Source organism: Arachis ipaensis, chromosome B05 (genome assembly GCF_000816755.2).
Source record: "Arachis ipaensis cultivar K30076 chromosome B05, Araip1.1, whole genome shotgun sequence".
Lineage (NCBI taxonomy): Eukaryota > Viridiplantae > Streptophyta > Magnoliopsida > Fabales > Fabaceae > Arachis > Arachis ipaensis.
The window spans coordinates 28,816,646-28,828,987 of record NC_029789.2 but is presented as its reverse complement, the minus strand read 5'-3'; the positions used below and the strand labels follow the sequence as shown (position 1 = coordinate 28,828,987).

The following is a 12,342-nucleotide window of genomic DNA, read 5'->3' as shown; positions in this document are numbered from 1 at the left end:
AATATAAATAAAAAAATAAAGATCAATAATATAAAACGGCTTTAACCTCGATTAATAATCTCTTTTTAAATAGAACAAAAATAATCAGAAAAAACGAAAAGGAAAAACATAGAATAAAACAACCAAAATGGTCATCTAAATACAAAAATGAGATTAAAAATTCTATTAGCTCCATTTTTACTTTGTTGCACGATTGCGAAAAATGAATACTTGAGTGTACAAATTGGAGAAAAAATTAGTATATAGCAATGCTAAGGTGGTACCTGGATAAATGCGTAGTTGAGGAAAAAAATAAAAGAAATTCACAGATGAATGTTGGCACCTAAAATTTGAAAAGAAGAATAGTTGAGATATTGAGCCTGTTATTATACGGGATGAGATAAGTCATTAAATAAAATTCCAAACTCCTTTAAAATATAACTAATTGTTATAAAATAACTAAATAAGGAAGATAAAATAAAGAAATATAAATGAAAGACTCTAGTATTAATATTCACTAATATTAATATCATCCTACCATAATAACTATGATTTATATATTAATACTATATTTATAATATGAAGAGAAAGAAAAGCTTTGTAGATAGAGAAAAAATGCTTTTATTGATGTGTAAATGGCTTCTGATCAAGCCTTCTATTTATACTTGTGAAAGTCTAACTTTCTTCAACATTATTAATTATAATCTATCTTGAGAATGTTAACTTCTCATAGGAATGGGCATCCACGTAGTTATCCTTATCACAACACTAATTACCAAGTTTGTTTTGAAAAAAAGATAAGAAAACGTATTAGCCATCTTTCACCGCATTTTCGGTCACTTATTTTTTAAACAGAAGGCATTTCTTCGTTTAGCATTAAGTAAATAAAAGGATAAGATAAGTATAATCAGAAAAGGACTATTAAAATATTATAACTTAAATTATTTAATTTTAAATTCGTAAGAATATTAACTAATCACCGAATATCTTGACTAAGATGAAATTGATAGGAATTCAAAAAATCACCAATTTTTTAGTCGTCAGTTTCTCCCCCCTTGTTTACTTAATCCGCGCCTCCTTCGCCGAAAACAGAACAACCTTAAGGCAGCTTAAACCCCATATCACAACCCCTTCTAAGTTAAACGCAGGAACTCCAGTCAACTTCATCCTCCAGAGCACCGGCACCAATAACGCCGCACCGCATTCTATTGCCGTCGCCTAACATCGTGCGTGACGTCGGCCCTTGCTCCTTGGAAGGTCGTCCCTATCTTCGTTGTTTGGAAGGTCGTCCCCATCTTCAGTTACCACAATGGCGAGGTGAGTGTGGTCTATGGCGGGTTGCTTTTCTCTATTTACTTTGATGGGTTGCTTTCTTTCTTTAACAGTTTGATTGCTTATGCTATTACGTATATAAGGTGTTTGTGTTAATGTCGTTTTTATTTTGGGTTTTTTTTGCAGCAAGGTTGTGAGGTTGTCCTTTGCTCAAGTTTTGACGGTGATTTCTCAAAAGTAGAACGTTATCTTGGGGGAAGTTTATAAGAAGTAGTACACATCAAACCCCTTATCTCCACCCTAAGAAGTAAGAAGACTAAAGCCATTCACAGAAGGCTCACCAAGCACCAGGTATTTGCCTTGCCTTGTGCTTAATTTGGATTTGATTTGACAACATTTTATGTAATTTGATCCCCCTTGTATTAATGTCTGCCTATTTAAATTCTTTAATTAGCTTTGAGTTTTGTTCCTGTTCATTCATCATGATAATTTTGGTTCTAAATAATTAAATATGTTGGTTGTTGAATTTATTTTAAACTTATTCAAGATGATGTCATGAGAAAATGAGCTAGTATTTGCAACTTATAATATCATGAAGTTAGTTGTGAGTTAGGATATTGACACTAAATCTGTTTTTGATGTGAATTGCAATATTAAGACCCAATCTGTTTATGTAAGTGAAACTTGAGGTAACCATGAATTTTTACTGAACCAGACCAAGCAGTTCCAGCAAAACCAAAACAAGCAGTAGCCCTTGTTTGTCTTCTTTCCACATAGTTCTGACGCAGTTCCAGCACGTCGGCGCCGCCTGTAGCAGCGTCCTCCATCCACTGTTGCTGCAACACCCCTATCTCCTTTCTTTTTGCATTGTTCTAGTTTTCTGCTTCCAGGTTTTTGGCCATTTTCCTTTTTATTTTTATTAAGTTTGATTACTTATGGTTAATTAGTTGATTTTGGTTAATTAGTTTGGTTAGAATTATTGCTGTTAGTTGATTATAGGTGGTTAAGTTAGGATGATTTTCTTTAGATTGTTAGGTTTTGATTGTTGATGAAAGTGTTTGGAGCTAGTTTGCTGTTTAGGAACTTTCAACTACTTAAAACTAATTGGAACTAAACTAACTAATTTATTACATGATAAATATTATACCATAAATTTTACAGAAAAATATAAAACCTATACGCTAGTACCACAATTTATGAGAAAGCAATAAGAATAAATCGTTGAAAATTAAATCTTTTTAGTAAAGAAATATAAAACTATTTCATTCACCACCATGATTTACGGCATAATGACTATTGAGATATGAAACCAAAAATATACCAACGATTTATATAAAGGGAGAGTATAATAATATTTTTGCTTAGTTAACTGTTTGTCTTAACCAAAACATGTATGTATATATACTATATTAAAAAATAGTAATTTAATAGAAAATTACAATTTCTTTTCTAAGAGAAAAATAATAAAAGGTTAATATTTATTTATTTTTCCGTCCTCCAAATACTGTTGTAATTGTTGTTTTGATGAGAAACTGTGTTGATTCATATTGAATACAAGCATATTTATAAGATTATAATTAATCTCCATAATAATCTTCTTCTTCTAGTGGCTAATTATTGTATCCGTACCTAGATATCAAGTTGGAAAAGAAGGTCTAAGTGATGAAAATCAGGATGCACATTTAGAAGTTAATATAGCTTCTGATATATAATACATCGTATTATATAGGCACTTATTAGGCCGTGTTCAAAGCATGTCAACGATCGTAGCTTCAAGTCTTCAACTGCAATGTTTATGAAAAAGAAAAAATAAGTAAATAAAGTTTAGACCTAAGAGCCTTATTCTGTGCTCAGCTAATTTTGTGTTTCAATGTCTAATTTTCTGTGTAACTTTTATCATGTACTCTTAGCATATTGAATGGGGTTTAGCTGAGTTTCAATCCATTTTAGTTGGTGTTAAATTTAGTATGTTACTTTTTAAACAAATTATAGTTCGAAAAATGGATTTTCTAAAAACTGGTTTTAATACTGGATTTTTGGTTAAAAAATCTGGCTTGGAAATGGATTTCTACAAACCTGGTTTTAAATTTGGATTTTTGGTTAAAAACTTTAGTTTTAAAACTACATTAAAAAAAACAGATTTTAAATTTGGATATTAAAAAACCAGATTTAAAACCAGATTTTAAATTTGGCTTTTAAAAAAACTGGATTTAACACCGGTTTATATATAAAACCATATTTACATAGTAAAATCGGTTTGAACCGGTTTTATTTTTTCAAGCCTGCTGGGAACTGGTTTCTCTTCTTAATCAGGTTCCAGGTTGGTTTTCTAAACCACAAAATTGGTTCTAAGGTGGATGCAGTTTGGATTTTTGAAAATCCAAACCATGCCCACCCCTGGTTATTAGACCTGAGAAAATCTGGTTGTGGTTATGGTTTATACTTGGACTGATTAACTATTTTATTTTTGTTCTTGGTTTGGATTTTTTTTATCCTGGTTAAGCTTGATGGTTGGGCTATTTTTTATTGTTATGTGGTTATTTGATATGTTTTTATAATATTATGATTTTGGTTGTGAGTCTTGGATCTAGAGTGTATGTTATTCTTGTTTAAAAAACATTCTTTTAAACTCTGTAATTTTTTAAAAATTATTTTTTGTTACAGAATTCTGTTGGTGATGTACTGATATTTGTGTACTATTGATTTTTACATTGTCGTTCTCTTGCTAATTGTCTAAGGATCTTATGTTGTGTAAAGGATTAATCAAATGCCAAGGAAACCTCGGTACACCGTTAGTACTGCAGTCGGAACTATAACTACCCCTGATAGTCAAACCCACGCTACTCTGGTGAGTTAAGTAATGCACCACTTATTTCAAATGTTGATTTGCCTTTTAGGATAGACTTTTATTCAATATAATTTGTGGGAATACTGAAAAAAATTTGGTTGATGTAGTAACTACTTTGTTTTTAGCACGTGGATGGAACGAAGGATACGGGAGCAAATACTTCAAGTGCATAGCGATGTGGTAGAGCGCCTCCACCTCCGCATTCCGGCAACGGTGTTCGACAATCTCGTGTTAGTGCTGTACCGTTTTGACCACTGCGCAATGAAACACGATTGGCTCTGTCAAGTGACATGGGGGACACTTGAGCTCCTGCAACACACACAGAACATCCGGATTTACATGAAGTTGTAGATGACTCTTTAGAAGATGAAGACTATGACCCGGAGGCAAATGAGGTCAATTCATTCGATGACCATGTCGACGACTTATTTGCCGCACATGACGTTGAACGTCAAGGCAATGCCAACAGCAAAAAAAAGGACACTGATTTTTGGGTTGTTGATGTCATCGGTATTTTTTTTCTTGTTTCTTAGAAATCATAATTACTCTTCTCCTTGCATTCTAATTCTCTTAGTAAACTAACGTTTAAAGCTTTTTTCCTCTATTAGAAAATGGCGTGACTTCTTGTATGGAGCTGACTGTTAAAGAGGCATTAACACTTCCTCCTGGAAGGAAGATCGTACTCCAACATAACAGAGAGTTGCAACAAGTTCGACAGGCAGCAGGCCTATTGAGCGGGTTCTTGGGGACTTTGGGGGCTGATTTTCAACAGTTACCAATTTGTGAAACTAGTTGGAAGACAATGAACAAGGCTTTCAAGGAGCATGTGTTTGACCAGGTTAAGGTAATTTTTAAGTTTGTTGATAAAGTAAGGCGTTACCACTGCTTGAAGTTTTTTTGGGTCGTTCAACTGTTTTTCAAGTGTAAAAAGCTTTTTTTTTTCTCTTAAATGAACAGTATAAGGGAAAGATGAAGAGGCACACACATGATATTGACCATACAAATTTTTAGAGAATATCGATATATATATAAGGACTTTTTTGTTTAGTGTAAATTGCACTACGTTATTATATAGCTTAGTCCCCAATTAATCCAGTCCTTCGTGTATCGCAATGTAACTAATAATTATAGTAATAATAATAACAATAATAATAATAAAACTTATAAACCTCATGAGAATGTTAAAGCTGCTCCTATAGTAAACAATTAGAGAGTGACTAGCTATTATTTATGACTTTTGTTTAATCAAAATGTCAGAAGAAAATAAATATGGAACACATTTGCACAAGTTGAATCTGTTACTCTACTAACTTTGAAAATTTGAATGTTTTGTGGTTTTAATTTTTTTTTTGAGAGATTATTTGATTATTGACTAGCTCTGGTTATGCTATTTTTCTGTTCTGCTATTCTCCGTCAGTAGGTGGATTTCTTTGGTTTTCTATTTTTCTGTTTTTGTCTGGTAAATTAGAGAAGGATAGTGCATGTTGGGTTTCTATTTGTTCACTACTTTGAATTTTATTGCTGAGAATTGTTCATGTCTGTTTCAAGTGGTTAATTATTATATGTTTTCTTTCTGTTAATTTTTAGTCTGCTCCTCCTCAACCCTCTCGACCAAAAACCCCTTCACCTTTCAACTTTGTTATTTCTGTCCCTGCCTGTAGAAAGCTATTGTAGAAGAGATTCAACTTGATTCCTTTAATAGGATTTGATGGGTTCCTTTACCAAAAAGTTTTAATAGATTGTATTAGTAACTAATACCATTATTTAATGAAGTGATATATACTTGATCACTACTAAGCTGGTCCAGCAAGGGGATTCTTCTCATATCTCCAATAATGATTTTTCCATTATCATTATTGGGAACGTTCTGTGGCATGTATTATTTTTGTGGCATGTATGATCAGGTGAGCGTTCCATCAAGATTTGATTTGATCCTGTTACTGATAAGGTGTATGTTAGGAGGGAATATAGACGGTCAGAGTGTCTTTCATGCACTTGTTCCTAGCTAACTTTGATTACTGAAAAACAAATACTTAATATTGAGCCATCTTTGTCAAGGGTCTCTTTATTCTTGAAGTTCATGATCAAGGTCCACCTACTATGATTTTTTGTCTGTATGATAAGTTCTTGTTAACCTTTATGTGGACCAAGTTATGTGGGCTTATGTGATTAGGCATGCTTATATTGGATGTATGTGACTTTTGATCTTTATATGGTTATATTGGTTGTGAAACTTGCATTTTGAACTTAGCCTTTAGGATAAAGTTTCCATGGTAGAAAGCTCTCAATCATATTTGCTTGTGTGTTGATTTGATCACTCGTGTATAAAGTTCTGTGATGTAGAATGGATGTGGAGTTAAAGTTAAGTGGTTACAATGACGGTGTGAAAGCACTGATAGAAGATCTTTATCATCTTCATTGTGCTATCTTATAATCTGAACTATTTGTAACGAGTCTTTCACTATGATGACGATGGAAGATGGAGAATAAAGCGGGAAATTGTACAAAGAATAGGAAGATCCTAGAGGAACGCAAGAAATCATTTGTTCTATAAGGTTTATGACAAAGAACTAACTTTTGAGAAAAACCTCAAGCGTAAGCCATCAAGAATAGATGCAAATCACTGGAAATAGTTTATTGAATATCGGTTGAAGGAGGACACACAGGTAACAAATATTGAGTTGGTATTTCATTGTATTCGATTTTAAACCGTTATGAATTACTACTAAATATGCTGAATTTATTGTGATAGTGGAAAAACTACTACCGAAAATATCTTCACCTTATCCTTTTTTGTGTTTCCTGAAGTTGTACATGGATGACTTATAAACCATTAACATTGTAGTAATTTATCTCGATAACATTTATGTTTTTCTTTTTGTTCGTAGGAGAAATGTAGAAAAAATGCCATTAATCGTTCAAAGCAACTGTATACACATACTGGAGGTTCTAAAACAATGGCAAGAAAGAGACACAAAGAAATAATTAATTTAAATTCAGTTTCAGAATTTTGACTTGTTTTTAGTAATATAGTGTTGTCTGTTATATGATTGTGTCTTGATGAATGTTATAGGAGCAACGACAGGGAAGGCCTATTGGTAGAGGAGAGATATGGACCATGAGTCATAAAAAAAGAATGGTTTGCATATGAATGAACATGCGCGCGTTGTTGGGGTAAATCATGTAGATATAGGTTTTCCTCTCTCTTTTGTCACATGTCTATTTCTATTTTATTGATTCTTTTAATCGAATATTTTTTTAATATTCTCCCTGTATGTCCAAAATACAAATAAAATTATACCATTTTTTTAATAATAGACACTATTCTAATTTTTGTTCTTATATCCTCATTTTATATTTTGTCCATATTTATGTGGCTATTCATCAATCTAAACATATTCATCATTTCTACCATAATTATATTTATGCTTACTTTTTTTTTCTAACACTTTATTCCATATAACATAATTGATCTAATAGTAGTCCACTATTACATCCTCCTCGTCTCCTCCTCTACCATTGTTCTCAACGTTTGAGTCCCTCCGATCCTTATACCATCCATGATTGCAGATCAATGATTGGTGACTGGTCTTGTTTTGTGAATTTTTTATTTAAAAAAAAAATCCTATTAAAGATTTTGAAATCCTATTAGAGCACCAACCAATCTTAGAAATAGCTACTCATTTATATTGAATTATTTTAATCATTGATTTATCGATCATTCTTTTATTTTTTTATTCTTTCTTTAATTTTTTTATTAATGGTAAATAAAAAAGAAAGACGTTATTAGCAAAAAAAAGATGATGACTAAATTCTAGTTTATTTTTTCATAAAAAACTAACTATCATCAAGTTGATTACTTTTTAAATAATCAAGTAATTTTATTTTAGTTTATTATTTAATAACATATTTATTAAACCAATAAAATAAAAAAGATATATAAAAATTTAAAATTTGAATTCAAATAATTACTGAAATTTTTTTTTAGTTCGCCGAGGCCTTAGGCAAACTTTATGACATTGGTCGTAGTTCGCCTTACCCTTAGGCAAATGGCATGAAAATGATTAGGTTGGCCATTTTTTTCGGTAAACTTTGCTCCACCCCTATATAACTCACTGATTGATAGAAGAAGTTATTCAATAAAAATGGATTCATTGTTTTTAGTTCTGCCTAACCAATATTTACATATATGCCTCCTGAAGTGAGATGCCTAACAATATTACAAAATTTGATAGTGCATGCCATTGGTCAACAACACACAAAAAGAGTGAAAAATCTATTATAGATATCTGACAGAAATAGATGACGCTTTATTTTACAAAAGGTATAATGTTATTATTCATAGTATTTATTTGATTACTTTTTATTAGCTTATGTTCCATAGATGATACTATTATTATTATTTTATTATGTTACCCCTTATCAATTCTCACTACAAGAAAAACGTTGAGCACCATTGGATTTACTAGTGGAATAACAAAAATAATCCGTCAGTAAATATATTACCGGCAAATTTACCATAAAAAATAATCCGACGATATATATAACTCTCGCTAGTAACCAATTACCGTCGAATTTTCTAATTCGGTAGTAATTACCGATGGATTCTCCGGTGAATTATTTGCCCAAAAGCTATTTGATTACCGGCGGAAAATTTTCGTCGGTAAGTTTGACACCACACTATTTTGTTTCTCACCTAATTACCGTTGGATTTTTCTCCCGACAAATCCGACGGTAACTTCACTTTTTTGTTTTTTTTTACACACAATTAGTAGTCAAATTCTATTTTTTAAATTTATTTTTTACCCAAAGTAATCGAATTCTAAATAATAGAAATTGAATAATGATTCTATTAAATATCAAGTGTACAAATAAAATAAAAAGTCAAATAAATAAAATACAATCAAATAGTCTATAACAAAACCTTAATCACTATAGATCCTAATAGTTATTATCATTCTCCTGGTCCTGTTGAGGCGGCGGACTAGGCGGTGATGTCGTTACCCCTCCAGTAGCGCCGCTGCCACTAGCGCACATCTACTCTTGGTACACTACCATCTGTTATTCCATTTGCTGAAGCAGCTCCAACTCCTACCTAGATGAGCTCCAGCCTAAGGGAATATGTATCTGACACGCGTGCGAGGATCTCCTCAGACTGTTGCAGCTGCTGAGTCTATTGGTGAAGGCTCTAGGTGAAATTTAGCACCTGCTCTCTCAAATCGACAATGTCCTCAGGATTGATAGCGCGGCTAGTGGCAGAGGCAGATGAAGCCCTCAATGCTCCTTTTAATAAGGTTTTGTGGGAATTAGGTATCAGTTACATGATGGTGAGGATATACGTCTAATAAGGGGTTGGCACAATCATTGGACAAATGTATATCTTTTGGAGTTATTTGTTTTTCTGGTCGACTTGTGCGAAGCGAGTTTTATGGATATTGGTTATGATACCCTCTCAAGTGGAGCAACTATAACAACAATTAGAAGGTTAATGGTTGACCTAAACATGCCACCTGATGGTAGTTAAGAGGGGTCAAATACAGAGGACTCTAATGATGTGATAATGCAAGCAGATTTTGAAAACCATGAGGGATCTACGATCAGTGACCCAATGATGGATCCTATCAAGTTAACTCCGATGATGGTGAAGATGTAGGGGCTGAACCCATGAAAATTCTAGATGAGGAGAATGAATAGATGAACTACTTCACAAACACACAACTCACACTGACACAGCTTGCAATTTTTCGACCATACGATCATTCTGATCACTTTACCTTACTGAATCTCAAGTCAATAAATCCAAATTGTTTGTTTATGCAAAGGGTGCCCGAGGATGATCCCACTAATGAGTTTGAGATTGAGCAATAGTTTGAAAGCTAGGAGAAAGTTATTATGGCAGTTACGATATATAGCATTAAGAAGGATGTGGAGTATAAGATACTAGAGAGTGACCAGTTGAGGTATTCGGTGCAGTGCACTCAGTTTGGGTCGGGTTGTATTTGGATCATACACATTTCTTTTTGCCGAAAGTAGGAAAAATAGAAGGTGAGGAGATACAATGGTCCTCATACTTGTATGCAAACATCAATGGGCCAATACCATGAAAGGTTAGACTCAAAGTTGATTACTCAACACATATTAACAATGGTCAAAGCATACCCTACGAGTGATTAGCATAAGAGTTTTGCAAGGATCTGTTGAGAATAATTTTGGTTACAAAGCTTCATATAGAAAGATTTCACTTGCAAATTAGAGGGTCATTGCTAAAATAAACGGATGATTGGGAGGAATCATACAACGAGCTTCCTAGGTGGTTATACACAATGCAGATGTACTTACTCAGTAAGAAAAAATTGCATTGTCTTTAGTTACCTATGCTTAATTAAATATTAATATGTTCTATCATCCACTATCATATAGGTACTTGGGTATAACCTCAAACACAGCCTTGGCACGGTGATGTCGATAGTGTCATGTTCATCGAGTATTCTGAACATTCTCTCCTTGTATAAAGGCTTTCAAGCATCGCAAACCACTTATATTCTTTGATGACACTCACTTGTATGATAATATGGAGGCACACTACTTATGGCTATTGCCCAAGATGGTAATTCAAATATATTGCCTATTGCATTTGCCGTGGTTGAGGGAGAGACGAAGAATGCTTGGTCATTTTTTCTGTCTTATCTTTAGCATCATGTCACACCTCATTCAAGCTTGTTGGTGATCTCAAACAGACACAAGTCAATTGATGTTGCGTTAAACGCTGATGGAAGTAGTTGAAAACTACCACACGCCTTTCGCATTTTGTGCAAGACATATTGCGAATAACTTTATGTCGCACTTCAAGAATAAAGACTTGAAGAAGGTATATAATCACTCAAAAAAAAGTGAATAAAAAAAGTTGATTTGAAATTCTTTTCTCTCTCACACACACTTGAAAATGTTTCAAAGACTTAGTTTTATGAAAATCATGATAGAAATTGATTAAAATCAAAAGGTTTTGTTAAACTCTAGCCTAAACACTTTAAAAACATGGTTTATGCTAAAAACAGGGGATAAAATTGATTCTCTAGTAAGAGAATCGATTCTCTAGAGCTACAAAATAAAAAATTTGATTCTGTGAAGCCCTGGAATCGATTCTATAATAGAAAGCTTGTAACGGCTAGTTTTGAGAAAAAGAATCATTTCCACCTAATTTCTAACATTCCAATGCTTTAGAAATCATATAAATAGGTGTGTTTCATCCTTATTTAAAACACAACACTTTGTAAGCTTTCTTGAGTTCATATATCAATTTCTATACAAATTTAAAGTGGTTTATATACAATTTGAGCGATATACAAGTTTGTGTTCATTAGAGCTTGATTTGTATTCACTCTTCTAGAGAGTATTCAATTTTTGTTTCTTAAGTTGTGAAAGGAGATTTTTGTAACTTGTTGAGTGATTTGGAGTATGATTCTCTAAGTTTGTGAGGCTTGTCTATACGCTACATTCAGTGAAGATACCAAAGAAGTATATTAAGCACTCAAGAGAATTCTTAGAGAAGGTGTCTCTAAGTGGAGTGGCCTAATATACGAGTAGTGATACCGTGAGGTTTACATCAAGTGCTCATTGTTGTAACAGTTTGTCAAGCACCCTAGAAATTTGGTGATATAGTGAAAACCTGCGACACTTTGGTGGGGAGGACTGGACGTAGGCAAAAAGGTTACGCCGAACTAGAATATATCGTCGTTTGCAATCTCTCTCTACTCAATATTATTTCATAGTTATTACATTTTACTAAGTAGTGTGGAAAGTAAAAGTTCCTTGTAGATACTTAAGAAGTGACTTAAGTCCTTGAAAAAATACTAGTAAAAATTCATTTGTGCATTTTATTTCAAGTTCATTTAAATTTTGTGAAAATTCATCATTATTCTTTGATATTCAATTCACCCTCTCTTGAGTAATCGCAACATTTCAAACCGCCGCTAGATGCTACTCACGGCAATTATGAAAACGCAGTCAAGTAAACCGTCGGCATAAAAGTGGTGGCGATTTTGATCAATTGCAGGAACAACCGCCATTAGAGGCACATAGCAAGTAGCGGCGGTTTGGAACCGCCACTCTATACAACATGATGAATACATAGAGTTTTTTGCGGCAATGTCCAGCGGAAATGTAGAAAAGGAAAGCAATAACGGTAATAAAGTCACATAATAATTTGCGCAAACCGCCGCAGTACCTTCAGTACCCTTTTTCAA

The 12,342-nt window shown here is 33.2% G+C and overlaps 1 protein-coding gene and 1 long non-coding RNA gene across 7 annotated transcripts in view; one reads left to right on the top strand and one right to left on the bottom strand.

The window, feature by feature from the left end:
- The window catches only part of LOC107640483, a 96,341-nt gene that overhangs the window by 40,485 nt on the left and 43,514 nt on the right, over positions 1-12,342 (bottom strand). The gene's annotated exons all lie outside the window — the stretch shown is intronic.
- LOC107643480 lies at positions 972-7,411 on the top strand. Of its 6 annotated transcripts, none has more exons than XR_001620868.2 (7): positions 972-1,296; positions 1,438-1,602; positions 1,967-2,141; positions 4,009-4,099; positions 4,207-4,609; positions 4,708-6,765; positions 7,173-7,411. It is a non-coding gene; the product is annotated as an uncharacterized LOC107643480 (long non-coding RNA). The 6 variants fall into 6 exon arrangements; XR_001620867.2 differs by having other exon boundaries at positions 6,988-7,411; XR_002362698.1 differs by having other exon boundaries at positions 977-1,296; positions 4,708-4,943; positions 6,579-7,411.